Consider the following 27,110-nt stretch of genomic DNA (forward strand, 5'->3'; position numbering starts at 1 on the left):
GAGAACTCTGTCTTCTGACATTAAGACTGTTATAGCTAGTGACATTGTTCTCTGAGGTCATTAGGCTGTGCCTTTTTCCTTTTTTTTGTTCTCTCAAATAAAAATTTTAGGATGTTACCTGAGACCAATCATATTGCAGTAATTCTGCAATCTTCAATCCCCTTCCTCATCTCCTCTTCAGCTTTGTGTGTTCAAGGGAAACTGCTAAAATAGCAAGGTTTCCACTTCCTTGAGAGCAGAGATTTTCTGTGTATATATACATAAAAATTAGAGCGGCTTATTTAAAATGCTTTGAGCAAAATCAAAAACATTCTGGCCACGTACTCCATCTAACTTTTCCTGCATGCAGTTTGTTTCACGCTCCTTCCTTTTATTTGTTGTACAACGGTTCATAGGAACGTGACAAAGCAAAGAGCAGAGCCTGACAAAAGTGTGCTCCCTTTTTACCTTCTCAGGAGTTCATAAAAAAATTAATTTTCTTCTATCTATTCAGTCTTCCGATCTCTTTTCATGACTTTTTTTTCTCTGCGTTCCTCTTGAAGATTGGTATTACCCAAGGTTTTTTTCCACAACGTTTCTTCTTTCTTTCGTTCCTAGTAAAATTTTCCTTCGTACCTATGACTTCAACCACTAGCTCTGTGACGATGACTTCCTATAGCCAACTGCCTACCAAACGCTCCCTAGATGACCTGGAAGCACCCCAAATTCTTTATGCCTCAAATCTCATATTTCCCCACTCATCTGTGTCTCCTCTGACTGTCCCTATCTGAATGAACAGTGCAACATTTATACTTTCACTTGAACCAGAAAGCTGAGGCTTAAGGAAGACCCTGTTGATTTCCCACCCAAGAGTCAATGTCCCCATTCTTCATTGCCAATAGAACCACAATTTTGCTCAGATATCACATTCTAAATTATCTATGGACACTTCTACATCCAATGGAATTGAGAGTTGGTTGCTTCATGGGTCATTCACCCTTCTTGCAAGGCAAGGAGGCAATTGGGATTAATAAAATGTAAGATAAAGTCCCTTCATAATCTTACGGGAAAGATTTTTACCCTCTGATACTACTCTCTGATATTTTATTCCATATTAAATCCATCAGCAGGACCTCAATGTCATGCTTCCCTTCTATATCCTACTGTTTGTATTTTGGTGTAGGTTCTTGTTTCCTGACTATTACAGCAGCCTCCTCACTGGCCTGCCTGCCTCCAGAGTCACCCTCCAAACTCCCATCAGAATGAACCTTCTGACCTGCAGACCTGTCTCTATTATTTTAGATTAGACCCTTTGAGGTTTCTCTATCACTAACAAGTTCAGTCTCAAGCCTTGTGTAAAAAGCCTTCTGCGATCTTTGCTTTGTCACTTCTCCAGTCTCTTCCCACACTGTGTCCCTTCACCTTATACCTTATACTTGTAACACAAAACTACGTGTCCTAACACATAAAAGCTTTGTTTCTACTTCCAAACATTTATCCAGTTATTGCTTTTGCCTGAAATATTGTCTGTGACCATGGTTAGTCATTTAGGTGTCATTCAAATGTCATTTCCTTTGTGAAACCATCCATGCTTCCTGTCCTGCTTGTTTTTTCGTGATACTTGACTCATTGTAGTTAATGGACACTGTGTGGCCATTGTCAGCAGGTTGTATTCCCCATTGGAATATAAGTTATTGGAAGACAAGGGCATTTAATCTTTATTTCCACAGTGACTTATGGCTGGTCTTGAAAACTGCTTTGAATATTTATTTATGTATGAATGAATGAAAGATTAGATGATTGAGTATGTTTTACTGACACTGGCATAAATGACTTTAAAAACTTTTTTTTTAACTGTAGTAAGAACTTGAAAATGTGCTAAATTTTTATTTAGCAGTGATAGTTTTGACTTAAGGTTTTAGTTACAGCAATTTAATTCAAATCTAGTGATTAAGATCAGAAGTAAATCATACTTATTAAAGATGGAAGATTTGGAAAAACTCGAATAAACAGCTGCCAGTGATTCAGCAGTAATAATTTTTTGCAGGTCTTTATGCTTCTTCTACTTCAAAGTGCTGTCTATGCTTTATGCCATTGACCTAGTGTGCTTTGTTCTTTCTCCTAACTACTCTAGCGACAGGTGTTGATAAATGGTCTTCAAACTGGAATATGTGTGGTCTTGGGAATTATCTAAGTACTTCTTCAAGGATAGCGTTAGAGAAATCAATTTCCAAGTCTTCAACCTCTACTAGTTCCTTCTCCCCTAAGAGATATGCTTGAGAATGTGCTTATAATTTAAATACTTAAAAGCTTTATGACCACAAAATTTTTTTAAGAAATTGTTTTAAATTTATGTGCATACTTTTTTGTTGCAGAAAAGAAGGATAGGGTAAAAAACAAAAGACTTTCAAAACATAAAACCTATTATATTAGGAAAATATTCTATGGGGGAATGAGTGTGGAATGAATTCAAGGAGAAAAAGAAGTAATATAAAATTTCCTTTATAGAAGTATTTCTGCATGTAATTTTAAAAATAATGCATAATATTGGACATAAAGTAGCTATGGTATTTAGATTCCTTTGGAGACACTAAAAAGAGTATCATGACCATTTTATCTTAAAACACCAACTTGGCATTATCATTTAAATGACATCTACTGCATATTTTGGTTGCCAATTAAAAAGCTTGTATAGTTTTAGAACTAAAAATGTTCACAGAGCAGTATATTAAAGTATACTATTATTTTCTTTAAGCATGAGAAATGCGTTACTGATTTCTCATGGGAAAGGAGAATAATTTCTTCCTGAATTCTTTGATACATAAGAATTCTATGTCCACAAGTAAAAAAGTTATAAAAAAAAAAAAACAAAAAAACTTGGGTTTCATTCCTCTCATATTTACTCACTCATGTCTCTTGAATTCTGCAACCTCTCTTTCCTGACAGTTTTTCAAAACACTCTGTTGGCTAATGGGTCCATAGAGGACTGGAAAGTCCCATATTAAGTAATTTAATTGAAACAATAAGTCTGGTTCAGTTGGTGTTAAGTCTTATGTACCCTGCCTTTTTCAAGTTAGCTCCTATTGACAACTGATGCTGAATTCAAACAAATTAGAGGCAAAATTCAGGGCTCTCAACCAAAAAAAACAAACATAATCAGAGACAACCAGGAGACTTAAAGCATGCCAGTGGACAGAGAGTTATGGAAAAACTAAAAAAAGAGTGTTGAAAACCTATTAAGAATGAAAACCAACACCAAAACCCTTTCCATTTATGAGCCTCTAATTGGCAGCACTTTTATTAAAGTTGTAAGCATTAATCAACTCATTCATTCATTCATTTTATGTGTTTCACGCAGTTTGCTAGATGTTGGGGATTTAAAGATGAAAAAGGCATGAACATCACCCAGTAATGAGACAATTACTGGAAATGAGACAATAAAACTGGAAATCCGAGCTAGTTAATTGACTATCTGAGTAATCCTTGGAGGAAACGATGTAATTCATGGAGGAACTAAAGAGGACAGAAAAGAGGAAACATTTTAGATAGTTGGGCTTCAATAGAATGAAGTTATGGAATGGACATGAGGATGAAAGTTATTTGCTTTGGACAACTGGGTGACAGAGGGTGACATTCATCAAAACAGAGAATTTGGAGGAAGAGCTAGCTGATGGGAGCAGGTCATCTTCATAGCACAGGGAAGAAAGATGTCTGGTTTCCAAAGATGGGCTTTAGACTGAATGAGTGGTAGAGCTTTGTAGGGTAACAAGATGATGTAGGGGTTGCTGGGATGAGAAGGAGACCTAGGCAGGACTCCTGGGGAATGCCAGCATCTCAAGGAGTGAGGAAAAAAAAAAGAGGTGGTGAGGAGGTAGCAAATGCTGTAAAAACTCGGGGAAGGTAAAGACTGATGTGGGCTCATTGGGTTAATAGAGGTAAGCTTGGCAAGAGAAGGTTCATAGTGGAGCGTGTGTGAGCAAGACTGAAGTGGGGAAGAAGTGAAGAAAAGGTGTATTGAATCGTGTTTATTATGTTTTGAACCTTTGCTGATAAACGACTAATTCATCTAACGTTCCAAATAAGGATCTGAACTGAGCGTGGTAAACTGAATAACAGGAGAGGACAGAAATGATTTTCTGAGCTACAATGTCAGGAATCCAAACAATATTACCCTGTGAGCTAAACAAAATAAAGGAACTGCTAAGCTGGTACCTGGGCTTGACCTTCTCTATACCTTTCCTGAAACTTCCCTAGTTTCTCAAAGAATTGATCTTCTCCCAAACTACCTCGTTTACTAGTCCTCTACTATGGAAAACTCTACAAGGGTGGAGAACAAATCTGTTTTGTTCACCACCATATGCCTGAAACTTAGCAAAGGTCCTGGCAGGTAGTAAATGATGAATATTTATTGAAAAATGAATTGATGTATGGTATTTTAGAGAAATCACACATTATATTTTCTAGTATTCAAACAGCCAGTATATAACTGATATTTGAGAAGGGGAAAGTCTGAAAGGTTAGAAGAATTATTCTTTAGCTTTTTATTTGGGAAAAAAAGCAAATTTAAGGGTAGCATTCATGCAGCAAATATTTACTGTGTGCACATGTGCTCATGATATGTTTGGTGTCCATTTTGTTTTTTATAGTACGTACTGTTTAGATCTTTCCTTGGATCAGCCTAATTATAAATAATGTAAATAAAAAGGACTTCTACTGAACTTTTGAAGTATTTGTAGAGAATGTTTCTTGTTAACATCAAACAACCAATTATACCTTAAGCCAAGCTTATCAAATATTTTCTAATACATTGTCTCCAAACATAGGCATTGGCACGTATTTCCATGGAGCAAATACTAAGAATATGCTATTTTTATTCACAGGACTCTCTTTTCCTTTAATAAGTGATCCTCAAGCTACTTTATGAACAAGACCCCCCTGGGAACTTGTGAAAAATGCAAATTCCAAGTCCCCACACTTCAGGAATTCTGGTTTTTAAGACCTGGTCTGGCACCTGAGAAATGGCATATTTAATAAATACCCCATACTCTGAAAAACACAGCCTAAATTATTTGTCTAAAATATGATTATCTAAGCTCTGGTCCTGTGCCCAGGGCAAACGTCATTAATTATGTCCACATTTAATAAAGACCAGAGACCAATCCAGTGATAAATAGCAATCAGTGTTAAAGTCAAATGAAATTTTGATCTAACATCTTTCTTTGAGCCATTTTTCCAGGTTTAGAGTATAGGACTGCTTTAATTGCTTGTGACAGGAAGATGTGAGGGAGATAATTTGCAAGTAATTTGGTCGTGTGTTTCCATTTAGGATCATTTCCCCTCAGGATTGTGTGGCGCAGCCTTTGCAGCTCCCTGGAAGGCGGTGCTGGGAGAGGGCCCCCCACCCCCCACCCCGGGGTGCAGGGGAGAAGCTTGCAGGGATTTGGATCCCTGCAACTTCCGCTTAGGGAAGGCTAACATTCACTTACATGCAGAGGCCTTCCCAAGAATCTGCTCATTTCGTTCTCATAACCTCCCTGCCCCTCTAGGTTTCTCCATGAAGTTTGGGTCTCTTTCAGGCAATGCTCATTGATTGAGAGGGAGGTTAAAGAGCTGACGCGAATCCATAGACACCTAACTGTTGTGTGAAAGGGGCCGTATAAGGAGTTCTGGGGGTTTCAACCTGAAGAAAGTCGTATTTATTTTCTGGAGGGACTGGTGATGACAGTGGTAGTGTGTCATTGAAGCAGGACCCCTGAGAGTTGTCGTAAAAAATATGAACGACTGTCATAAGGAAGTCCCACTTAGGTGGCTCAGAGCAGAGCTGGGACTGAGCAGCACACGGGGCAGGGAAGCGTCTTCTTGCTCAAGGTATTAAAGAAATAACAAGGCTGTTGCTCTTTAAAAAGTGACTGGATTGATTCGTAACATGGTAAACTCTTTATCTCTGAAAAAGCATGTAAAAATGGAATTTTGTGATTATTTTTCAAGGATGTTTTAAAAGAGACAATGTGCTTACATATTGATAGGAAATATAAAAATGCAAAAAGAAAAAGGGACTTGTCTGAATTGTTCATTAACAAGGTAATTAGGGTAATTCTGGAAGTTATGATAAATTTTTCCATCCATTTTTCCTATGGTTAGAAACTTTCCCTCCTTTCATGGTTAGTTACTTAATACTCTTGATCTAGGTTTCTCAAAGTGTGCTTCCTGAACCAGTAGCAGCAGCACCATGGGAGAACTTGTTAGAAAAGGCAAACTTGGGACTCCAACTATGCCTTTATTGAATCAGAAACTCTGAGGAAATCATGGGTAGTGGTGGGGGTCCAGTAATTTATGTCTCAGCAAGCTTCCAGATGGTTATATGTGTGTATGTGTGTGCATAAATATCATGTATTTCTTTGAATAATTTCTAGGCAGAGAAATTTAATGCTAAATACTGAATGCAATTACTCTGCTCCTTGATAACTAATAATATATTCCTTACTTCCTGACACATCAATTAAAGAAAAGAGCATATAACATCCAAGATCCTACTTCTTTTAAGCACAAGATATAAAGAAATGTCTTAAGAACGATTCTACATAAAGTTTTCATGTAAAATACTCAGTTCACTTTGTTGATAGAATTTCTTACACATTTCTCTTAAGCTACGGTTGAAAAGTTAAGGCCCTAAACAGATATCAGTTGAAATTTAATATTCTCTGTAATTTTAATGACTAATTTTTGAGCTCTTCAGTAAAATACTCCACGTTTTGACCTAGTCATAAACTCATTTGTTCTCGACAAATATTTATTGAACTTGCTATGTGCCAGGTATTAGTGATATAGCAGACATGGTCCCAGATTCCTTGGAAGTTGCATTCTAGTGAGAAGGCACAGATGAACTAGTAAATGATATAATGATAAGATATTTTCAGAGAGCAAGAGGTTCTGTGAAGAACACAAAACAGGATGATGAGATGGAGAGTGATGTGGACTGGGTTGTCATTAGAGAGAGTGGTTAGGGAGAAGCTCTTGAAGGAGGGCCATGCAACCCAAGGCCTGTATAACAAGGAGGAGCGACACTCAGATTTCTGGGAAGAGGGAGAAGCTAGCATGGGAATGAACTGGAATGGGAACAAGCTTGCCCTGCTTTTCAAAGAGAAAGACCAGGGTGTTTCGAGCTTAGGGGGCTGGAGGTCAGTATTATGAGATAGTGATGAGGTAGATGGGTCCACATCCTGTACAACTCTGATAGGCCATGATAAAAAGAGTTTGGACTTTTATTATATGTTTGGTGAGAAGCCAGGGCAGGGCTTAAAGTAGGAGCATGACGTGATCTGACTTTATTTCTTGAAAATTTAGACCTCTGACTGCTCCCTGGAGAAAGGAATGGTGATTGGTGAGAATGAAAGTGGAATCCCATTTAGGAGGCTATTGGAATGATCTAGATGTGAAATAATGGGCTAGGGGAGAAGTAGTGGAGAAGGAAAAAAATCATTTTAAGATATGTTTCAGAGTAGAATTAACATAAATTTCATTAGATGTGTAAGTGAAGCAAAGATTTTGAAACAAGCAAGATTAGAGGAAAATCAGGTTTGGGGCAGAAAACAAGGATTCAATTTTGGACATGTTAAATTTGAGATCTACATTAGTTGTCTGTTAGATATCCAAGGTAAGATAAGTTATTTAATATGAGAGATGAGAGTGAAATACATATATACTGGGGTAGAGATGGAGTTTGAAGCTAGGAACATGGCTGACTGTATTTAGGGAATAGGACTAGAGACGACAAGAGCTAGGAACATCAGATGGGGCTCTCCAGATTTCTTGCAGAAGAGGAGGAGCCAGCAAAGAAGATAGAGAAGGAACAGCGAGAGGTGAATAGCATAAATGAGGAGGGACTGGAGCTGCATAAGCTAAGAGAAGAAAGTGTTCATGGAAGGGAGCTATCAACTTGATGGAATGCTATTGAGATCCAGTAGGTGATGAGAAAGACCTGGCCATGGATTTGGCAACATGGCGGTCACTATCGACTATAACAAGGACAATTTCAGGGGAGATGTTTAAAAAGAAAACCAGATTAAACAGAAATGGGGAGACACCGAGGGGCGAGGAAGTAGAAAAAGCAACTATAGGCAGCACTTTTTAGAAATTTTGTTGTGAATGACAACATGGAATAAGATGTAGCTAGAATAGCAGAGGGGGGTTAGATTGTGAAGTTAAAGAAAGAATGTGAATAATTTCAGTGCAAGTGATATACAACACCCTTAAACTTGTTCTTCAATGAAATAAGAATGAATGAATACAAAGAATTTGATAACTCTCAGCTGTGACATACTCTTACAAATCCAATCCATTGAATATTAACTTTTTCTCCCTTTATACTTTTGAATATTTATTACATGCTTTAGACCTGTTTGTCCAACTTCTTTTTTGCCTCATGTTACCTCTCCATAATTTAAAATATTAATGTTAGTTTCCTCCTTTTAATGAGATGAAAATGTTATAATTAGATCATATCTCAAAAGTATTTTAAGTCCTTTGGAGGTACTCTATATCAACAAGGTTTTTATTATTTTTCCTCATTTACTCATTTCCTTTCTCTCTCTCTGGGAGGGCACTTTTGAAATTCTATGCAGTTGGAATTTATGAGATAAACAACACAAACACTTAACAACACAAGTACAAGCACTTAAAGAAAAACGGGTGGGTTCATTGCAAAATACTGTATATCTTGGTACTAACAGTTTGGTTTTGTGGGTTTTCTTTCCTGAGGCTGTGTTCCAGAAAGGGCAATAAAGGGTAACACTCATTAGTGCATCATTATCTTTTGTCTGAAGGAAACAATGAGTGGTTTCTCTGTAGCCCACTTGGTGTTTGCATTGGTACTGGATGTAGTCCCAACCAATTATATTGTTTGAACAATTTCCCCTCTTAAACATGGACAAGACCCACCACCATACCACTGAGTTGATGCTAAATTACTAAGTGAGGACTCCTCTGGCTCCTAAAGGTTTCTCAGTTATTGAAATCATGGATTTGTCTTCTAATGAGGAGAAACCTAAGCCTTTATGGTAGACCTCCCGTGCAGTTTCCCCTGCCGCTCCTGTCCTTTGCCCCCTCCACCTCCCATCAGAATGCTCCACGGACTTGTAAGAAGTTTGCTTTGGAATCAAGGTCATTGAGTTCTCTCCAACCCTGACTCTTAATAGCAGTTCTTTAGAAACCTCAAAGTATTCCCTGGTCAAATCTGAAAATTCACAATTATCAACAGCTGTACAATCAACTAATACATATGATCATGAAAATCCAGTCTCTCTTCTTTTCATCAAAATGAGACACTAAAAGGATACTGGTGATTTCATTGGTATTCTCTCGTTCCCTAAACTTACTTGCTTTCTTTGGGGATTTCATCACACATTTTTTGGAACTGATATCAGAGCAGCATCTATGAGGAAACCGTATAAACAAATTTAGTGTCATCTGGGACGGAAATTGCTTTCATCGGGACTTCCAGTAAGTATAGAACTATATAATGTGCTTCTCCAAAAGAGTATTATTTGATTTGCCTTTTCTCACATAGTAATCTCGCGTCTGGATTTAAATAACAACCACAAAAACAATGGCCTATCATCTGGTTTATATTATTTCCTAAAAATGAGTCAGGGTTTTCCCGTTAGAAAACTATAGGTGCAAGAAAAGTCATCATATAGTGATTGAGCCTCAATTCTGTGCTTATATTGTGGGCTTTTATTACTGTCATTACTATTGTTGAGTGCCCATCATGAGCCAATGATGTAATATATTCTAGAAGATAGGTGTCTGAGCGGATCAATTTTGAGCCTGGACTCTGGAGCTCGGTGGCCTGGGCTCAAACTTCAGCATCAACATTTACTGCTAGCGAAAACCTTAGCAAGTTTTTAAATCTCTCTGTACCACCATTTCCTCATCTATGAACGAGAGAAAATAAATAATACCTGCTCATAATGTTGTGGTGAGGATTAAATCATTTGACACATATAAACTGCCCAGAATAAGTAGGTTGTTCAATAAATATTTGTCATGGGAACTGATTCCCATTTGCCAGATAAGAACTTCCACCATTATCAAGAGCCAGTATTCAAAATTATGTCTTTCTGACAAAAGTCCCTTGTTTTTTCCATCTATGTTGCAATAACTCCTAAATAAAAATTCTTTTTACCTTTTCATACTATAAGAATATGCCTTTCCAATGACACTATTTTAAGAATAGAAAAATAATTGCAAAATAATATTAAAAATGAAAACAATGCACTATTGACTGGTTATAGAAATTATGCTGTGCTCATACAAGGAAATTCTATGCAATCATGAAGCTAATGGTGTGAAACTGTATCTAGATATGGGAATAAATTCGTGACATACTTGAAGAAAAACAGTACATAAATAATAAATTTAATGTGATCTCATTTGGGAAAAATGTGTACATGAAGGGTAGAAATTATTTCTAATGCACCTTTGGTCTCTCCTTGATTTGTTCCTGCAACTGAAATTTGAGTGCACATAATTTATCTGTATTTACTTTCCTTCTTTTATCTCACACCAAGGTGTTAAAAAGTAGTAAAAAGACTTAGAAGACCACACACTTATTCAGCATATTTAAATGTAAACCCTTAAATATTAAAAAATATTTATGTGCCTTTCCCAAAAGACGTATCTCAGAGATAAGAGAAAGGAAGCACTTGAAGCCCTTTGAATTGTAACTTTCCTTTTCCCACTAAACATTCCATAATTTTCATAAACTCCCCTGAATTTGTTTGGAGATACCGCTCTTCATTCTCCTTTCCATCCATCGTATTCTAAAACTGTACAGCCAAACTCTTATTTTTACAATTTTATAAAAAGCAATCCATGAGTTAACGATGAAACATTTCTCGAAATCCTTCGAAATATACAGGGCTTCATGATCCTCACAAAAGCACGCGCAAAAAAGGAGAAAGACTGACTGGTTACTGTTGTGTACAAGGATTATACTTTTTGAATCCCCAGGATTGAAAAACGATACAACACATGGACATAGGCAGCTTCATAGCCTGTGACTTGTGCCGTCAGACTGGCAGTACCCAATACTTGGTTTAATGGTCTGCTGCTGCTGTTTTGAAATCCTTAATGCGTTTTAAACCAGAAGCCTCAGATTTTCGTTTTTCACTGGGCCCCATAAATTTTTAGCTGCTCTTGCACGTGATCCTATTTATTTGGAAGCTTTATCTCACAAATACAAAAAGAACCAGACTTCCTGGCTGTATGCATGGAAATTATAGCAGTGATGCGATGATAAACCAGAGCGTGGATTCTTCCTCTGTGTTTGGCTTGAGAAAGAATACAATATATCTTAAGAAAATGAACATTAAAATCTTCTTAAGCTTATCAACCAAATGAAATTTACTTGAGATTACTATATACTTTCAAGTAGTAGTTCTCCAAGTTTTTACATGTGATGGGACACACACACAACACACACACACAAACTGTATTGCCCCTTGGAGAAAATATGTGAGCCTGCTCAAACATAGAGGCAAGGAATTCAGGGGCTCGGTTGCTCAGGAAGTACCCTAAGCAGCCAGCCAGCATTACCAATGGGAACATTTTAGCAAGTTTGCAATCCATTGGAGCCCTTCTTAAAAGAATTCAAGAGAAATTCTTTAATCTTTTAAAAATTATGAGTTTGTTAAAAGTAACAAAACAATAGGAACAGCATTATAAATAGGAAACTATATGGTGCCAGAAGAAAATGAGTCATAAGACATGGACCTACTACGTAATTCTGAATACAATATAACAACATGATTAGTCATTTCCCTCAGCATCCAGGAGCCCAAATTTTATTTAGCATCAATCAAAGGCAGTTCAGAGATGCCACGATAGTGAAGGTAGTATCTTTTGAAGCAGCAAGATTCATCACCAATATTATTTCTATTCATTTTCACAGAAATAGCAAAAGGACATTATTCCCGGAAATGACGTCTGTTTAATTCCTATCACGTAGGCTAAAGGGTTGGTTTCAGATATCTAAGTATATCAACTTCCCCAATTAATTCAGGCTGTAATTGACCTGCTTGTGTTCTTCAAAAGAATATATGTTCTTGGAAAGGGAAAGGCACAGAGAGATGCTGATGCAGAAGCCAAAACTGTAGTTTTGAGATATAGTTATCTATCAAATTCTTGCATCAGTTGGAGAGAGAAGGCTAATTGAGTCATTTGTAAAAAGGAAAATCAATGACTTTTCTTGCTAAATGATGCCTTTTTTTAAAGGATGGGCAAAATTACGACTAGAAAAATAGACCCTGAATTTATATCATATGGAAAGAAATGTTCTCTCTCTCCCTCTCCCTTACTTTTTAGCTATTGATTCTTTTCATGCCCCAAGGTCAGTGTTCAAAATAGAAGCCAAAGAGTTTCTGGATTTGCTGTCCAAGTGGATGCTTAAGAAAAGGTAATTCCATTTAAAAAGTCTTACTCTTTTGTTCAGAGAATATATTCCATTCAGAAATGTCCACCTCACAGAAAGAAACACCCTTTACCATGGCTACACATTTCACTGCGATCCTATCCCAAAATATATGCTTTTGGTGAAAAGTGGGTTTGGGTAAAAAATTGTGTGCATGGCTCAGCACCACTGCACACCACTAATTGGGAAACAAAACCCTCAAGGTATATATTGTCTTTACAAAAAACAACATATTTATTTCTTGATCAATTTTTTACTTGACATAATGACATTCAATTCAGAAAACGAGTACTCCTGTGGCTTTTCAGAGCATGTTAAATTTCAGTGTTGATGGGGTGGTGTGCTGTGTCTTCTGGTTTCCTGAGTTTTGGAGAGGAACATAACTGCTTGTTAGCTTCATGAGATGACAGCCTCATTGGAAACCAAATTTTAGGAATTGACAGCCTCATTGGAAACCAAATTTTAGGAATTGATTCACTTTAAATGTTTAGGCTAAAAGCTCATAACTATGTAAAGGAATCTGACAATGGATGCTTTTAAGAAGCAGATGTTTTTGGAAGATGAAGAAACATTAAGTTTTTCTGAATATGCATTTCACATACAAAATAAATTTAAGAAAAAATAAGGGTTAGTGGGATGTATGGGGTCATTTGCTTATACACTGAATAGTCTTAGGCTGGGTTGTGATTGTCTCTCTCTCTCTCTCTCTCTCTCTCTCTCTCTCCCTCTTTCTCTCTCTTCCCCTCTCTCTGCTCATGATAATGGTTCCTTGCTAGTACCACTGTTTAGATTGATTCTGCTTATCACAACTTTCTCTAATGTCTTCATCTTTTCTTTTCCTTTATTTTCTCTCTTTGTTGTCGTCTTTCTCTCTCATGCTTCGTATCTTTCCTGGTATCAGGACTTAGCTTTTATGACCACTCTTTTGAAAAATAAAATGAAATGCCCTTATTCTCATCGATATACCAAACAATCATATTAAATTGAATACATTTATTTTTGGACTCTTGTTCAATTAAGCAGGATATTAACATATATGGTACTCAAATAACACTTATTTTTTAAAAATCTGAAACAGTATTTGGACTGAAAGACATTCAGTATTATTTCTTCTTCCTTCTTTGAAAATCTCAGTTTCCTTAAATCGATTTTCATTATTTGCCTAGTATTCTCTGGGAACAGAAAGACACAATTCTTGATTTCGATGGCATAACTGACTTAACTCCATTTTCCACAAAAGAAATTAAAAAAAAAAAATGAAAAAGACTTAATGGTGTGCTGAAAGATCATTGACCTGGCCAAAGTTGCTCTACCACCCACAAAAGCCAGCTCAAAACTCACATTTATCAGGGAACTTTTTTGCATATGTGAGTATTCCAAGTTTATGGTTCTCTCCTTTTTTGGCGATTCATCACCATTTTAAAATTTTCCTTATGCTCAATTATCCTAATTTCTTTTCAATTCTTTGAGCCTAAGAGTCTTATCTTAGAGTTGAGACCTCTGGTGTAGTGACCATCAGGTCCATTCTCCTTTGAATGCAGGAATCCCGGCTACCTGTGACTTATATCATTCACAATTGGTTTAGTGCTAGTTTATATCAAGGACTCATGTCACTATTGGGAGTTCCTGTTCTTAGAAAGCTATTCAAAGTTTTGTGGCAAACGCTGCCAGTCTTTGCTCTTTGTTGTACTCAAAGAACAATTCAGAATAACAACTCTTGAAATTTTTAGATACAAGTACTATATCTTCCCACTTCTCCCCCACTTTTGATTTTTTTTTATTTGAAACCAAATTCATCAAGCGTCTACCTCATCATCTATCTGACATATTTCCAGACTGCTCACCATCTTCACCAGCACGGTTACCTGTCCACAGATGCTTTCGATAATTCGTAATTTTCCTGCGACTCCAGCCATTAGAACTGTCCACCATGGTGCAAATTACAGTGGGACAGCTATTCACTCTGACCTCAACAGCCTGATTTCACAAAACTGTTACAGCCAAATGAGAATCCATAGTGTGGAGTAGAGAATGAGCTTCCAGATAGGCTAATTTAAGGACCAGTGTTTCCTTCCCATTCAAATAATAAATCACTGAACATAGGAATTATGTTTTTCATACATGTTTCTCTTTTTAAAGTTCATTGTACGATATTCTGACCTAGTATGCTAAAAAGAGCCCCCTTTTGTGTTTTTTCCCCAAGTTTAGCTTAGCATCAACAATCTGGTTCAATATCCATCTGTCGAATTTTTCAGAAAGCAGAAAACTTAGACTGTAGGTGCCCAAATAAATGCTTAATTCAACTGTGATTTAGATAAAGTTTACCCTGGACCCATTAAATCCCATTCCCAGATATATGCTGTCTTCTATTTCCCCTGCTCTAAGTTAGGAAGGCCACATATTTTCCTATTTCTCTCTTGTAAGTGATGGAAGCGGCCTTAAACAAACTACAAGGAGCCATTCCATGCTCTTTCCTGTAGGTTCTTACTTATATTTAAAAAAAATGAAATAGGAAAAGGCAATTAAGTAGCCCAAAGGAAGCAGAAATGGTGTAATGCCTAGTATCAGTGATATCTGTTAGAATATTATTTTTTCATAATTTAAGAATTTCCTGGAGTCTCTCATATTGTGCTTAAAAAAAAAAAGGCCAACTCTGTCTACCTGTATGGACACCAATATTTAATACACATGTGATATGTGTTTCATAAATATAATTGAAAGCCTTAACACTAATTGAAATGTCACAGAGAAACTTGAAATGGGGATGGAGAGATTGAGAAAGAATTCAGACTAAAATGAAAGAGTAAATACAGAGAACAGACTCTTGACATGCCTTTGTAAGGAGAGCAATCAGCAAAACCCTGGGCAGAGGCCTTTCTCACTTTAACTCTGGCTTTTGGCACGTGCAAAGCTCTGCGTGTGTTGACCTTGGCACGGAAGTTTTGGAATATCGCTAATTAAGAGGGAGGTAAAGAATTAGGTGGTAAATATAATTTTATCACCCTTTCCCTATCATCTAGTGGCCATATGGAGCAGTAGCCACTAATGATCAATGACGAATATAAAAGCATATTTGTGCAATGATTCCAGAGAAGTCTTTAGAGGTCATCAGAAAAAGTCAGTGCAGTCAGGAAATGTAATCAAAAGGCACCTCTGTGCTATCAGCTGCTCTTTGTAGACATGTGTGTCCTTGAACCTGAGAAAACAGTGACTTACACATTTGTAACTTTTGGTAATTTAGGCTACACTTTCTCAGGTGTTTGCTAAGTCCAGAGCCTGTTTGGTCAGCTATAAGACACTGCAGTTTCATTCTCCTGTTTTACTCTATTGTTTGAAGTAATTTTTCAGTAAAGAATACTTTTTTTAAGTTGAAAAAGTCAGTGCATATGTTCTTGAACTTCTAAAATACCAAGGGGCCACAAAAGAAGAAAGTAGAGCATAACAGACAAGTAAAGAAAAGAACTTTCTTCTCATCCGCTGCAGTGCTTAAAGTTATATACCCCAGAAAACCATGTTCTTAACCTTAATCCACTTCTATGGATGTGAACCCACCATAAACAGGACCCTCTGAAGACCCTATTTTCTGTTAAGGGATGGCCAAACGAATCAGGATGGGTCTTAATCCTATTACCGGTAGCCTTATAGAGAAGGTCACAGGGAAAAAGCCACAGAAAAAGAAGCTGTAAGTCAACAGAACTTGGAAAGGAAAGGAGAAGATGCCTATCCTCATGTGAGGGAAAAGCCAAGGAGACAAGGACTGCTGGTAGCCAGCTCCAGAATACCATGGTCTTAAGGGGGGAAAGAATTGCCTTGCTGATGCCTAGGTTTCGGCTTTCTCCTAGCCTCAAAACTGTGAGCCAATAAACTCCTGTTGTTTAGCCTGGCCAGTGTATGGTATTTGTTTTAGCAGCTAGGAAATTAAAACATACCCTAACAACATCTTCAAAAGATTCTACAATGCCTTTTTTAAAAAAAACAAACCAAACCAATGCTATCTATTTATTTTTGAATAAGTAATGCATGGATATACAGGTATGTAACTCAATAATTATGAAAAGGAACACAGTGTACAGTTTCCACCCCTCCATGTCCCTTTGCCCAGAGGGCAGGTAATACAATGTTTCTGATCACCATTCTAAAGAAAGGCTTCTCAACCACAGCACTATTGACATTTCGGCCCCCAAAATTCTTTGTTGTGGGGGACTGTTCTGGACATTTAAGAAGTTTAGCAGCTTCCCTGACATTTACCTACTAGATGCCAGTAGGAAACCCCTGTCTCCCAGTGTGACAACTGGAAGTGTCTCCAGATATTGCCAAAAGTTCCTTCAGGGGCATTTTACAATGTATCTAAACATAGCCACAGAATAGTCCTTAGAAAGATTTTTCATTATTTTGGAAGGCCACATAGTAATTTTTTTTCTGAATTGTTTGCAATTGCATGCCGGGATGCATTGAAAAGTCTTACACATGGATCTTTTCAATATATGTAATTTCATTTGCAATATATAAATTTCTAGAGATAGAATTATTGGGTCAAAGGCTAAGAGTATTTGCAACTTTAATAGGTATTTCCAAATGACTCTCCTTAAAGGCTGCACCAATTTATATTCTCATTAACAGTATATCCTTGTCAATATAAGGTGTTAGTAACATTTGGATTTTGTCAATCTTGTAAGTGAAAAATAGTGTTTGGGTGTTGCTTTAACTTTCATTTACAAATTAAGAGAGATGTCAAGTTACTCTTCATATGTTTCAGATCTATTTCTCTTTTACGAAATGCCTATTCATTTTTAATGGTGCTCAGAAGCTCTTTACATATTGTACTTTGTCTACAATATATGTTACAAATTTTTTTTTATCCAGTATCATTGTTTGTCCTTTCATTTGCTTGTGGAACAGAATAAGGCGTTCAGAAATAGATCTAATTATATATAGGAATTTAGGAAGTGAGCAGTCATTTTGAATAAGTGAGTAATTACAGATTATACAATGTGTTGTTGGAAAAATTGAAAAGTCATCTGTAAAACACGAGATAAAATCCATGACTTATTATACCAGGAGAAATTCCCCATGGATTTAAGATTTATCTGAAAGAGAAAAGTATTAGTAGAAGTCATAGAAATGTTTTGTGTTTTTAATAACTTAGTTGCGGGGAAAGCCTTGCTAAGCATGACACTGAACAATAAAGTCATAATGGATAGAAATATGTTTACTTTTTGATGACCTTTCTTTTACACCCTTTTTGGCTTCCTATGATTTTTTGAACTAGCACCAAGACCTAAAAGACATATCATCAGCAAGTCCTCATCGCTATTAGCACAAGCCCCAAATGACCTCATGGTAATGATTTTGAAGCAGTGTGAGTTAGCCCTACCAGGAGCTGCCCAGCATTGTAGAAAGCCATGGGCTTTGGAGGGAGGAAGCCTGGTTTTCTTCAGGTATCACTGCTATTAAGCCCCTCTATGACCTTGGGCAATTCATTTAACTACTCTGAGTCTTGATTTTCTCAGGAATGTCAACTAAATTAGATATGATAAAGCATGCCAAGCACTGAGCATTTGTTGGCTCTAACTACTGGTACTCACCTCCTTACTCTCCCTTCTGCCTTTAACCTCAAACTCTGTACAAAGCTTTGACCTATTTCTCACTTCTCAGAGCTCATTTCCAATCCTGTTCTTTTTGGGCAGGAAATGTTATGATTTCTCGACTCAAGATTGCTTAATTGTACTCTTGTGGTGAGTCTTTATTTAGGCTCTGTGCTGAATGTGGGATTCTGGTTTCCTGTCTCCTCTCTGTACTCCCTTCTTTGGAGGGATGAGCAGCAGATGCCAGTGTGGTTCTAAGGACCCTTCCTGACCATGAAGGACTTCTCTAGAATGAGGGGCCACAGGGAGAGACCTGCTTCTGAAGTCTGAAATCCTCCTATATTAAAATTTCTATTTTTGCCAAAACAAGCTGCCACAAACTTAGTGGCTTAAAACAGCATACATTTAATTTCTTACAGTTCTGTAGATTGGAAGTCCAAGACAGGCCTCACTGATAGAAAACAAGGTAGTCTGCTGGATGCAGTCCTTGGAGCCTGAGGGACGAGCCCATTTCCTTGCTGTGTTCAGCTTCTAGAGGCTGAACATCGCTTGGCATGTGGCCACCTCCCTCTGTTTCCAAAAGCCAGCCGTATTGCCTCTCTCTGACCCTTCTGTAATCCTTCTGACAACAGCTGGGAAGGTTCTCCACTTCTAAAGACCCATGTGTTTATCTTTGGTCCACCCAAATAATCCAGGGTAATTTCTCTATCAAAAAAAGCCCTTAACTTAATCACATTTGCAAAGTCTCTGTTGCCATGTTGGTAACATATTCACAGGTTCCAAGAAGCAGTTGTGGGGTCGGCGAGAGTTGGGGGGAGGGGGCATCATTCTCCCTACCACATCTCCCTAACATGATTATGGGGCCAGGATCTGTGGACAACTCACATTAGGAGTTATATTTTATAATGATATGATCACAAAAAATACACTCAGATGGGTGATTCGGGGTGATTATTTTGTCACAATTAAGGCCCTCCTTATAACTAACACATGGCTTTAACACGCTGGTTTCTGCAGAAATCAAAGCAATTCAATCTCCACTCTGCCTTTTTATCACTAATCCAGAAAGCATTTAAAACTGAGCACTCCCTGGCTCTCTAGGCCATTGAGTCGAGCAGTCCAAAGGGCCCTCCATGCAGCTGCTCATGCTATCGTCAGTGCCGTGGCCCTGGGATCAGGTTGCTCCTGCCTTCTCTCGCTAACGTGGCTCCTTCCCAAGAAGTACTTTGACTTAAATATTCTATTACTGAACTACCAGGCTCTCTGACCCCAGTCCCTGTGTGAGGCAATTCCAAATCTCAGTGCTTAAATGTACATGCCTTCAAGAGCTTCTAGTGGACAGAAGTATATTGCTCCCTCTTTGCTTAAAACAAAAATCTGTGCTCTAGTGAAAGTACCTTGACATTTGCACTCGGCAGGAAAAAAAAAAAAAAAAAGATGATGCTGCCAGGTTAAAAATTGCATTTCTAAACTGTTTTTCTGGGCATTTGAAGGGATGGCCTAAGTGCACCGGTTGGAGAGAAACTGGATGAGATCATTTATCTTGTCACCTTTAACCCTATTGGATGATGTTCCATTAACAAAACAATACTTTGCAATCCTCAAAGCTGGGATTCGTGTGAAAGAGAGGATTGAGAATTAAAGGAAGGGAAGCAGAATTCTTTGTGGCAAACAGAAAACAGGGATTAAGCCCATTTTGGGGAGAGGCTTCATCTCAAATATTACTCGTTTGCATCCATGACATGTTGATTAATCTTGTTCTATATCTGTTGGCATTTTTCCTACTTATCTTAGCTGAGATATGAAACGCCATTGATTTTTATTAAAGAAAGGGAAATTGAATCTTCATAGGTTTAATATCTAAAGATGTACAGTTGTTTGTCATCATACCTCACTCTATATTTGTAAATGGAAACCATTTGTAGGCCTCATTGAGAGTCTTTAAAATAATACTGCGTAAAGATAATTAGGGTAGTTTTATATCATTAAAGCAGAATAGATTAATTTTAGTGTCATTGCCTTTGGATCAACTTTTTAGGGGATCTTCATACTTTACAGAAAACACTTGGTTTGGGACAACCCAAAAGAACAAGAAGGAAATTTAAAATATTCTATAATTCCATTTTTCCCGTTAACAGTAGAAAGTGTTTTGAAGGTGTGAGCTGGTGGGTTTCTAAGAGGTTTGAGAATGGGGAGGGGAATAAGAAGCAGATGTAGCAGAGGCTCAAGAGAGAGGGGAGGAATTCAGCTGCAACAATCTGTCATTTATTCAAATTCTGTTTTACAGCTGGAATGTAATGACCGTGATCTCTAACCTTTATTGTCACACAAATGTGATACTGTTAGCCCCACCTCAGAATTAAGCAAACTAAGGCTTTACTTGTTCCAGATCACATGGCTACCATGAAGGAGACTCAGCTTAAATCCAACAGTGTCTGAATTCCAAGCCTTTGCTTATTCTACCACGTGACATATGAAATCAAAGAAATCATACCTGGCATCATTCTGATTTCTTAGCACCAGAGGAATCTGAAACTATAGACAGAAAAAAAGAGTATGGTAGAAAATCCTGAGATTAATTTTCAGAGAGATCCAGAAAATTCAGGTAAAGAAAATGGAATAATAATGGCTAGTCCTCGATGCTGTGTGTTTGGCGCTGTGCTAAGGTCGTAATGTATATCATCTTATTTAATCTTTACACTAACCCTGTGAGGTACAGTAAACTTCTTAATTTTTCCAATAATTGAGGATGTGAAGGTACCTAGAAGTTCAGACTTTATTTAAATATCTACCTGAACATCAAAACTTTACTTGAAGGGATACAACTCCTTTTTAAGTAATGAGCTCCTTAAGGGGTTTAGAAATCTGGGGGGTTGGATATTCTTATGTGAATTTAGGGAATGGGTGTGCAATAACATTGGTTAACTGAGTACATTCTAAACTCCCAATAACCATGATTCTTGCTAGCCAGACACTTTCTTTATTCACTTGTCTCAATCCCTCATATTTTAGGAACAACATTAACTACAGCAAGAAGTTGTATTTAATGGAAAGGAAATATTTTAGGAATAGTACGTATTGGTTGCTCCAGATAATTCTGAGAGCCAAAAAAAAAAAGAAAACAACAACAAAACTGTTACAGTAAATTAAGCCTCGAGTAATTAGTACCGAGCCCATTCTTGCTCTGTCCAGTGAATTGCTGAGACAAATCTGCACTTGAAAACATATCTCCCTGGCCCACTTAGTGCAGGTACAAGTGCTCTGGCTTCTCAGGTCCAGCTTTACCCAGGGACTTGCCAGGGAAATGATAAACGGACTGTCTGCTGGGTTTTTATGACTTTCTAGCCTTAGAGCAGCCCTTTAGATCCAAGTAGAGCTTTGGATTTAGCAACAAGCTTTGTCAGTGCCACGTCAAGGAGAATTGTTGAACCCAAATAGCCTTCCATCTCTGTATCCTATCTCCCAGTGAAAGGGCTCTTGGGGCTTTCTTGATGAATCCCTATGTCCGGCAGTTAAAGTTACCCTAAGGTAAAACAGGATCAAAACTGTATGAATTTAGTTTCTTTTATTTTCTGACCAGTTCTGAAGGTGATGTGAAAACCTTGGCTTAAGTTCACTGAGTGTGAAGGGTGCTAGGGAGAAAGTTTTGTGCAGGACTTTCTGGGGAGGCTGGGAAGACAATCAGATGGGTTCACATGACGTTGGGTTCTGGGGATGACATTCTTATCCACTGTTTGCCTTCCTGATGGACTCATTTGGACCACTGGAGAGACTTCCCTTTTTAAAACTCCTTAACCTTTTTTTTTTCCCTTATAAAGTTTGTTGAACTGGTGATGGCACATTTGCAATCCAAGAACTTACAAAATCACAACAAGGCATGGAAAGTCAGAACCAGAATGAGCATAGAAAAAGAATGGCTCATTTAACAAAACAGCAGAGCCTGTCTGGGTTGTTCTCATGGCCTTGGCTAAAGAATGAGCTCATGAAATGACTTAGCTAACTAACTCATGTGGGCTTCTACCCTGCAGAAGCTAGTATAAGTATCTACTGCGGAATAAGGCTAGTAAATAAATAAATCAGAGACAAAGAAAACAAACAACTTAAATCTGCTCAAATTCTTGTTAATTACCAAGTTCTTGCATTATCAGAAAGTTCTACAAATATATCTATCTATAATGGCTTAGAAAAATAGTAGTGAAGGGAGTATATTAATTCTATAACTTGACCTGGACTCTCAAATCATAGCTGCTTTGGCAATGCACATCCCTAATGATGTCAGTGTACCATTAATTCCTCTTAGTTTGTGTTTCCCAGGTGTGTTCACACACGTCCTAGGACACTGACACTACCACCACTGCTTGGAAGGGAACAGTTTATTTAATAAGCAAACACAGAGGCTGGACTTACATGCATTACCTAAGGACTTTGAGAAGGTGTCCTCAGGACAAAGGTTATGCCTAAGTGCTAGCTCATGTTTCAGTTCAAGTGGACTTGAAGTCAGAAAACCAAGTTTCTAGTTTTAAGTTGACCATTCAGTAACATCATTAGGCCTCAAGTCGATAAAACATAAAAATAAAAGTTAAACAAAAGGGAATAGCTCAACATTTCTCAAAACATGGACCTCTGAACACTAGTTCCATGGAATAGTAAGGGTTCTGTGGCCAAATAAATAAAGACAATCAAGAATAAGAAGAGTTAGTGAGGCCCCTTTTGTGGATGACTTAAATGTTTAAATGATATATGACTTTCTGAAAAAGTGTTACAGGATGCAGGATTTCCTGAATTCTCAGACAGTGGAAACTTTGGGGAAGCATCTCACTGGACTAGTGTTACAAGCAAGCGACATACTTCTGAGATCTGCCAGATAAGATTCTTCACTGCTCTAAATTCTCTGATAATCTTTGGTTCACAAGAAAACCCAAGATCTTCTCTAGATACTTCCTTTCCACATAGTTCTCAACATTCCTCTCTGAAATATCTAACTCCTTCTCTAGCGTAAGGATCAGACATATCACATGCAGCTTCCAGAAGAGAGGCATCTTGAAATCATAGTGCCCCAAAACATACAATTCAAGAGTAACTGTGCATGCAGTTTTAAATAATAATCAGTACCAACCGCTCTGACATGGAACAATCTAAAATTAAATTACGTTTTTAGCAAATAAAAAATTCAATGTTATACAAAGCAATGCAATTATAAGCTCCCAACCCTTCAAATCCGGAGACGCATTCTACAACCACCATGCATACCGGACTCCAACCTGAATGCTGTTCTTTCTGTCATATCTGATGCTTGACTATAAAGGATAAAAGTGCCTCACAGTTTGAGAGCGGCATTCATTTTGCATAGGAATCAAATGCTTGGGAACAATGGTATAAAGTGAATGAACAGAATGGAAAAACACAACTCTTTTGAGAGCTGTCTGAATTTTGCTGTTTTAAAGAAATTTCAGAACAAAAAATAGACAATCCTATAAACTTTGAAATGATGACAGACATCTCGGAGCCAGTGTGATTAAGGCTTTTATTTTATTCTATTAACTCTTCAATCAGATTTGGTGGCAAATAATTGGGATAATTGAACTTATTACCAAGAAGCTCAAGGAATTAGGAAACTCCCTTAAACAAGGAAGACTCATTTAAATGCTCCTGTTTGGATTCCATTAAGAGGAAGTATTATTCTCAGTCGTATAGCATTTTTTCTCCTTTTTGGCACAAACTGATATTTTAATTTCATGTTTTCTCAGCTGTCTCCTTCTCTATTTATAGAGATTTTCTTTCTCTACCCTGCTGGAGTACCTCAAACAAATTGGTGATATAATTAAAAATTTGATTTTTCTGGGAGATAATAGGGGACAGGCAATATAGTTAAATGGTGAGATTAACCATGATCCTAGCTACATACCAGCTCTGGGAAATCTGTCTGTCTCAACACACAGTTTATAGTCACCATAATTTTAATCAGATTTGTATGTAATAGTTTTCATAATTTTCCACTGAGTCTTTTTTCCTTTCTTTGGAAACGTAAAACCTCCCAAACAAAGGAAATTAAGAAACAAAACAGTATAGTTGGTTTGAGGCAAGGCCAGTTCTCCACCCATTCAGCATCTTCCTGACCCCTGACATGGATTCAAAATCTCCAGGTGCTCTCATTTAAAAAAACCAAAAAACAAAATTAATGCTTTCATGGGTTTCTTCAATTCACATAACTAGAAATAATAGTATTGGTAAATATTTTGGCTGTAGTTCTGGATCTTCCCTAATTAACCACTCACAAATTGAGTGAGCTAGATCTTAATCTTTTTAGACCGTTATTTCCTACATGAAAAATGAGCATTTTAAACTAAATGAACTTTATTGTCTTTTCCATCCCTATAAATCTACGAGTCATGAACTTAATAACAATTTTCCAAAATTAATCAGTGATACAATTGATTTTCATTCTTGCAATTGTTTCTGATAAAAGAATAGTCAATTAAAAAGTGTAATTTAAAGCATTCTGCCAGTCTCAAGGTAATTAAAAATGATATGACATTTACTGAGAACCTATGATGCATCAAGTACTGTAATAACAATTTTATATACATTATACTAATCGATCCTTGCAAGAACCATCCCAGGTAATAATAAATATTATTATCATCATCATCATTACCAATTTACAGATAAGGAAGAAATGTTTAGAAAAATTAAGTACTTATCTAAATCTAAACAACTAGTGACTAGGCAAGGTAGGATTCAGACCCAGGTTTTTTATTCTCCCAAATATGCTCAGGAACAATGCAGTTTCTGCCTATATCACTCTGCTTTGAAGTATACACTGGTTCTCCTCACACTCTTCAAGTTACTTAAGTTTTCTGAACTTTATTTATGATTCAGTCATTCATCCATCCATTCATCCATCCAGCAGCAATTGAGTGAGAATGTAAGCAAGCACTTTGATTTCTGTATCAAGATACAGAGGTGACTCAGAGATGGACCCTATCCAGAAATAACTCACAGTTTTGTGAGTAGTTAGACAAGAAAAGCAGCACTTAACAATAAACTGTAGTCGGTACTATGAGATTTATGAGGCAGGAATGGAAAGGACTTAGAGAAAAGGTGCATAGGGGTTGAGGTTGGGAGAATAAAAAAATAGTTCCCTAGAGAATAATACAATGTGGGGGACATCTGAATGGGCACTTCAAGAAGCAGTTGAAATGGGCAGGCTATGACAGAGGTTGAAAAGAGGAAAGGCTTCTGGGCAAAGAAAACAGGAGATTTAAGAGCTTGCACAGTGTTTTAGTTTGAAAAACCTGCTGGAATGCGATATACCAGAAATGGAATGGCTTTTAAAAGGGGGGATTTATTAAGTCGTAAGTTTACAGTCCTAAGGCTGTGGAAATGTCCAGAATAAGTAAAGGTTATGAAAATGTCCAAATTAAGGCATCCAGTAAGAGATACCTTGGTTCAAGAAGTGCCGATGATGGTCAGGGTTTCTCTCTCAGCTGGAAAGGCAAGCAGTGACATCTGGTCCTTTCTCTCTAAGAATCTTCAATGGCTTCCCATGGCTTTGTCAGTTCTGGTGGCTCTAAAGCTTTTTGCAAAATGGTTCCCTCTTAAAGGGCTCCAGTAGGCAACCCCACCTTGAATGGGTGGAGACACATCTCCATGGAAACCATCTAATCAAAAGTTACCACCCACAATTGGGTGGGTCATATTACCATGGAAACAGTAAAAAAGATTCCACCCAGCAATACTGAATGAGGATTAAAGGGCATGGCTTTTCTAGGGTACACAACAGATTCAAACCCGCACTTTCTACCCTTTGGCCCCTTTGTTGGAGACAACAAAAGAGTGTTGCTTCCAAATGCAAAATACATTCATTTCAACACAATATCAGAAAGCCTTAAACCATTTCAGTAGCAATACGAATACAATACAAAGTCAGAAACAGTACAAAATCTCATCAAAGTCAGCTACAGGCATGGTCTGTCCTAAGGCAAAATTCTCCTTTGGCTCTGGACCTGTTAAAGTCAGAATAGGTTATCTGCTGCCAATATACAAAGGAGGGGAGGTCATAGGATACGTGTTTCCATTTCCGTAGAGAGAAACTGGAAGGAAGATAAGGGTCACTGGACCCAAGCAGTTCTGGAAACCTGTAGGGCAAACTCCATTAGATTTCAAAGTCTGTGAGTCATTTATCTTCATGGCTTTAGAAAACGGCAGTTGCACCCTTTCCAAGGACCTACGCAACAACCACCTCTCTCCCAATGCAACCTTGGGGGATACTGGGGAGACCACCTTTTTCTTGGCTCCACTCTCTCCCAGCATCGGGGCTCATCTGAGCTCTCTCTCCTCTCTGGGGCACAAGCTCAACCCCTCCATGTGGTGGCAACCAGGTTCTCCCCCATCCCCAAGGAATGTGCTCCACCCTCTCCAAGGCCTGAGGCGGCATGACTCTTCCACTGCAATGAGGTGGAAGGCCCATTCTCTGCCTTCAGGCCAAACACACCCTCTTCAAGGGTTTGACTGTGTCCACTCTCCTGGCCGTTCATTTCTTGACTTCAGAACTTAGCTTTCATGATTCTATCACTGAAGTTATTTTCCCTCCAATGTGTTCCTTTTCTGCTTCTCTTAGTCCAGACTGGCAGTGGTTCCATTTACAAAGTTCCACAACACTCTTGTTGACTTTCTATACAGTAGGCTCAGATCATGCCCATCAGACAAAAGGAGTTTCCACAAATCATTCCTGGATAACTCCATCTCCAATCCTGGCTTGTCCTGTAATGGCTGACTGGTTCCATGTTTGGTTAAATCCTCACATGGGGCACTATTCTCTAGGGTCTTCCTTTCTGAAAGCCCAGAATTTCCCAGACCATCAATTTCTGGTTTCTTTATACCCAAAAGTTCAGTTCTCAGCTTATCTCTTTCTGGTCCCATTTCACTATAAGCCACAAGGAGAAAGCAGGTTGCACTTTTCACACTAATTTGGAAATCTCCTCAGCTAAGTATCCTGGGTTGTTGCCTTTAAATTCTAACTTATTTGGAAATCTCCTTAGCTAAGTATCCTGGGTTGTTGCCTTTAAATTCTAACT

The 27,110-nt window shown here is 37.8% G+C and overlaps 1 protein-coding gene across 2 annotated transcripts in view; it reads right to left on the bottom strand.

The window, feature by feature from the left end:
- Positions 1-27,110, bottom strand: part of GREM2 (gremlin 2, DAN family BMP antagonist) — a 128,280-nt gene that overhangs the window by 12,146 nt on the left and 89,024 nt on the right. Inside the window, exon 1 of one of the 2 annotated variants that reach the window (XM_077167812.1) lies at positions 25,477-26,154. The exons of the other annotated variant lie outside the window; for it this stretch is intronic. The gene's annotated coding sequence lies outside the window, so the exon portion shown is untranslated. Of the gene's footprint in view, positions 1-25,476; positions 26,155-27,110 lie in introns of those variants that run through there. 2 annotated transcript variants of the gene reach the window in all.

This window comes from Tamandua tetradactyla, chromosome 7 (genome assembly GCF_023851605.1).
Source record: "Tamandua tetradactyla isolate mTamTet1 chromosome 7, mTamTet1.pri, whole genome shotgun sequence".
Classification (NCBI taxonomy): Eukaryota; Metazoa; Chordata; class Mammalia; order Pilosa; family Myrmecophagidae; genus Tamandua; species Tamandua tetradactyla.